Here is a 5,632-nt window from a genome sequence, read left to right on the forward strand (position 1 = left end):
CGTGTACCTTGGTTGCGGGCACATCCCCAGTTGGGGATGTGCAGGAGGCAGCTGATCGATGTTTCTCTCTTATCGATGTTTCTAACTCTCTATCCCTCTCCCTTCCTCTCTGTAAAAACATCAATAAAATATATATTTTTTTAAAAAAACATATGTGTCTCTATCCTTTATTATGTCATTTATCTACACCTCACCCCTCCTCTGAGAATATAAGCTCCTTAAAAAATTGCAAGCAAGAGGTGCATACGTTTATGGATTCTGAGGAAGCCAATAGAGAGGGCAGGTCTAGAGGACCCCCTCCGCTCTTTTCCCTCTCTCTGTCTTTGAACTTTCTTTTAAATTAAAGTAACCTCTACCCAGATAGAAGTTCCCCAGGGAAAAGGGGCAAATGAGGACCAGGTCCTGTGTCCTTCAGAATCTCTGGAATGGAAGAGACAAAACAGAGGGAAGAGAACACTCATGAAATGTGGTTCCAAGGGCTTTGCTCTCTCTTATTGCTCAACAGTGTCAATGACCCTGTAACTTTCTCTGGGGCTGAGAAGTCTCTTCAATCCCAAACTTTGGGATTTGCAGATTACAACTTTGTCAAGAATGGCTCCCTCTGCCTGGAACTTAATTCATGGTGATCTCAGCTTGAGTAGCTTCCAAATTGAGAAATATAAATGCTAGTCAAGTACATGCTTTGCCCATCTTCTTGATAATCTTAAGTTAAGCACAGAAAGAAGAGGGGGCCAGAAGGGAGGACAAAATAAGCATTGGTTCAAAATATGTGTATGCTTACACACATATACGTATATCACTCACAATACCAACAGCAACAGGAATTTTTGTCTTTTATCACATCCTGTATTATCTTATGCATGGAGACCCTTTGGAACTATAATCTTCCATTACAGTTTTGGGCTACACAATACAAATAAGGCCAGAGTTCTTAAGCAAAAAAAAAAAAAAGCGCTGTAAAAACGTTGGATTTGTCATTGCATGTCTCTTAGATGTAACATTAATCCTAAGTATATTTTAGAAACTTATATCCATCTAGAATAGATCTGAACACATCTTTAAAAGTATCCTACTTAGAATCAGAAGTGCCTCTTTACTCCTCTTTCTATGAAACAGTGACATCTACTGCTCAGTGGGGCTAATCCTGGGGGATGTTCTAACAGTAGAATAATCCCTGCTTCACTGTCTGGCCTTCAGAGCCAGAGGCAGGCCCCCAGTCACCGTCGCTTCCTCCTCTCCACCCCTCTGAGGCCCCTGCACAGCACTATCATGTCTGAACCTCTGCACAAACTGGATTCTCTCTCTCTGAATTAGTTCTGTTCTACAGCAATTCCGCTAGAAAGTCTTTCTTCCTCTGGAGCTCAAACTTGTTTCTTTCTAATTTGTAACTTTCTCTTAGCTCTATCCATGGACTAGTGCTCAACAAGTAAAATTCCTTTTCCACGTGACAGCCCTAGAGACAGAAAGATGTCATATCCCATCGGAGTCTTCTTTTCCAGCAAAGAGTTTCAATTTCTTCAGACTTTCTGGGTATTATTTCAAGCCCCTCTCCCTATCTTCCCTATTCGCTACCTGTGTTCTTTTCTATTAGAAAAATAAAAGCGTGCCTATCACAAAAGGTCTCTCATGAAGTCAATGGCTGGCCTCCCCCTTCGTTAAATGGCTGCGATGATGTAGTGCGTAAGCCAGTGAAATCAGAAGGAGGAAATCTGGGTTCAATTCTGGTTCCCCTACATGAGCCTTCAGTGCTATGCAAATCACCCAACCACTCTAAACCTTTCTCTTCTCAGTTGTAAAATGAAAGTGACAATAATAACAAGTAATTAAGACACCTAGTAGGTTTGCTCGAAGGATGAAATGAATGTTAGCTGGGCAGTGTGTGAGGAGCACAGCTATTCAGTGAGTACTCAATAAATGGGAGCCTTCTTGCTATTACCCAGCTGCTTCTGGACTAGATAAACAAACCTGAGAAATGTTGAGGAGGCATGGGAAGTGAAGCAATAGGGGAAATAGAAGAAATAGAGGAATGCACATGTTTTAAATTAACTACAAAATGTGAAGTTTCTTAAAGTCGAGGCCAGTTTTATGAATATCCTATGCTCCAAGCTCATATCCAGTGTCTGGCATATAAAAGGAGATTAGAAAGTATTTTCTGGATGAATGCACTTCATATAGATCAAAATATACTATACAGCGATGGGGGGAAACATCATAAAGTCAGTATTAGAGTGCTATTTCCTATATGAAATGTGATATAGTATAAAAAGCCCAAATATAACAGATGTTGAGCCATGCCTGGGTTGCATGGTACATTTAATCGCCTGAAAAAAGCTGTTCATTCAGCAATTTTAATTCATTTGGAAACTGTTGGAGCCATATAGTAAGCCCTTTTCTGCATAAATATCATCAACAAGAATTCATTTTTTGTGACGACCTATGTTTAAGCATAGGTGCTAAAAATACAAAGTATAAGTTGTTGTTTCTTCCATAAAGGAGCTTATAATCTAGTTAAGAAAATAATTAAGTCACATTAAATGATGAGTAAAAATACAAAGGATAAAAGAGCTGTATAGCTAATAGTAACCAACCATTCTAGTAGACGTTTCATATTATATCTTAGAAACAACGGAATCATTTTCCATTACATGTGATTCAAGCCCAATTTTGGAGGTTTATTATTTCCCCTCTAAGTCAGGTAAAGTACCTAAAAAGGAAAAAGAGAACAAAAATGTGAATATATTTGTATGCACCTTGATACAGTTCCTAGTACACTTGCTGACCACATGGCACTCAGAGAATTACAGTTCGACAAAGGTCTGAAGGAAAGCACTCTGGGTACTGGAGTGAGCTAGGGTCCTAAGCAAAGAAAGTGCGCTTTCTTGTTGAGTGTTTTCAGCGTAACTTAAGTTTGTTTAGTCTCATCATTTGCATAATGGAGAGAGAAATAACTGTGCTGTCTAAATAAAAGAATGATCGTGAGAATAATATGAAATAATAAAAATGTCTTTGAAAATCTCACTATGCAAACACAAGTTAATATTATCCCTTATTAATATTATCTGGTAAGAAGCAGTACATTTCCCTGCCTATCCAAAGTGATCACACCCCTCCCATGAGTCATCTTAGCAAAATAAACCATTGTCCATTCTTCAAATCAATACATATTGGGCAGAGCCTTACTCCAAAAATAAATGTCCAGGGTGGCAAATTGTTTGGTCAGCCTCAATAGCTGACATGGATTCTGATATAAATATTTGGCTGAAGTAGTCAATATTGACCCTGAACCTTGCTAAAATAAATAATTTGGTTAGATACGTGGCAGCTTAATTGTGTATTATTATACATGGTGGGTATTAAATAATTAGCACACTTATATAAAGAATCAGACTTTAAATCCCAATTTAGGATCAAGCAGAAAAGTTTGTTATTGACTGAAACATATCCCCAGATTCCATTACCTGTAATAAAAATGAACCTTTGTAAAAGAGGAGTGGCTGATTGTCTAGCACTGCCAGCCTGCAGGGAAAATAACCAATATGAAAATTCTGGCTTACTGCCCCCACCTACTGTCTGATAAGCTTAATCCCTTCTCTTCAACCTCCCAGTTTTTCCCCAGGTGGGTCCAGAAATGTCCGACATGAAGGCCAATCATGTCCTTCCATTCTGACATGTTCATAGTTGGTTGCCTGCAGACTGTCTGAGGGAAGTCCTTGGGCACTGGCATTACTACACTGCACACAGCATGAGTCTGCTGGGACTGCCTCCTTGCTATCCTCTGGGAACCAACTATGTACTGTGGAAGTGAGCATGTTTCACTCACTATTGAGGACCCCATAGCAGTACTGCTTGTGCCAAAGTCTTTCATGAAAGAGATTAGTTTCTGTCTCCAACCATGTGTAGGCTCACCCTATCCTAGTACACCCTAGAAGAGCAGCCATTCTCTTTCCATCATTCCTATACTATCTCACCTTTAGCCAATGAAGAACATTAAACTTCTTCATTTCTCTTCAGCCCAAAAGAAAAGGTCCTATACACACCGGCTCAGGCAACTAGATGTCCAGCAAAGTTACTATTTTAGCAAAGAACCAGACTTTAAATCCCAATTTAGGATCATTAAGAAACCTCTGCTAGAGGTTATGCTCTCAAAATAGGTAAAACCTTCTCAAGATTACTGTCAGTATACATCTGTAAACTGCGTTTTATTTTCCAGTTGTTTTTCATATAAAATCTGAATTATCTTGCTATTTAAAACAATAAACAGTGTACCTTAAACTAATACAAAATAATATTGAATGTAAACTATAATTTAATAAAATTAGCCTGGCCAGTGTGGCTCAGTGGTTGAGCATCAACCTGTGAACCAGGAGGTCAGGGTTCAATTCCCGTTCAGGGCACATGCCCAGGTTGCAGGCTCGATCCCCAGTAGAGGGCATGCAGGAGGCAGCCAATCTATGATTCTCTCTCCTCATTAATTTTTCTATCTCTCCCTCTCCCTTCCTCTCTGAAATCAATAAAAATATTTTTTTAAAAAAATTAAAAATTAAAAATTAAAAATTAAGCAAAAATAAAGTGTTACATTTCTTTTTGCACAGAGGACATACCTGTCAAAATTTCACATTTTCTACATTATTATGTCATCTTTGAACAAAGACAGCTTTATTTCTTTCTTCCCAATTTGTATACCTTCTGTTTCCTTTTCTTGTCTTATTGCATTAGCTAAAATTTCCAGAACAATGTTGAAAAGCAGTGATGATAAGAAACATCCTTTCCTTGTTTTTTATCTTAATGGGTAAAAAAGACTTCAAGACTTACTATAGAGCAATAGTTATCAAAACATTGTGGTATTGGTGAAAGAAACAACAAATAAATCAATGGAAAAGAATAGAAAGCCCAGAAACACAAAAATTAACCCAAAATGTAGCACAGGCCTAAATATAAAGTGCAAAACTAAAAAAACTCCTGGAAGATAACAACAGGAGAAAACCTAGGTAACCTTGGGTATAGCAAAACCTAGATAACCTTGGGTAGATACAACCCTAAAGACAAAATCCGAAAACACAGAGTAGCATTCATTCATTCATTCATTCATTCATTTATTCCTCCAACAAATATTCATTGACTTTCTATCAAATGCCTCGCTTCATGTTGCATTAAGGAGATGCAAAGATACTTACCTTTGCACAATGCCTATACTGTGCTTAAGAACATACAGTTGGGGAAAATAAAGACTCTGGTATACCTGATATTAGTGTATCACCTAAGTATTGAAAAAGGAGTTGTACAAAAAGACCTTTGGAGTAAATCATTTTGTGGGCTCAATTTATCCATAATAGAAAGGCAATAAATCAAATAATCTTTTTTTTCTTTTTGCTCTCAGAAGTCGATGGTTTTGTTATATACCTACAAATGACCTGTAAAACTGTAAGTTCATTTTAAATCATAAAAGTTATTTGTTCTCATTTGTTAATGATAAAAAATGGCTTTCTCTTTTTCAATGCCATAAAGATAATTCTTTGTAACGCATTCCACAATATCTTGTTATGAAGTCTGATGTTTATATTCTTATCATTTTAAATTTTAGCTAACTGTTTTATATATAATTATTTTTAATTTTATATAAAGCTGATGCTTG

At 37.3% G+C, this 5,632-nt stretch overlaps 1 long non-coding RNA gene across 1 annotated transcript; it reads right to left on the bottom strand.

Moving 5' to 3' along the window:
- Positions 1–733: 733 nt before the first annotated feature.
- On the bottom strand, positions 734–3,566 carry LOC106725515. The gene is made up of 3 exons (XR_001361397.1): positions 3,459–3,566; positions 2,589–2,704; positions 734–930 (listed from the first exon to the last, which is right to left on the bottom strand). It is a non-coding gene; the product is annotated as an uncharacterized LOC106725515 (long non-coding RNA).
- Between the last annotated feature and the right edge of the window lie 2,066 nt (positions 3,567–5,632).

The sequence above is a fragment of the Myotis brandtii genome, unplaced genomic scaffold (genome assembly GCF_000412655.1).
Source record: "Myotis brandtii unplaced genomic scaffold, ASM41265v1 scaffold16965, whole genome shotgun sequence".
In the NCBI taxonomy this organism is placed as follows: domain Eukaryota; kingdom Metazoa; phylum Chordata; class Mammalia; order Chiroptera; family Vespertilionidae; genus Myotis; species Myotis brandtii.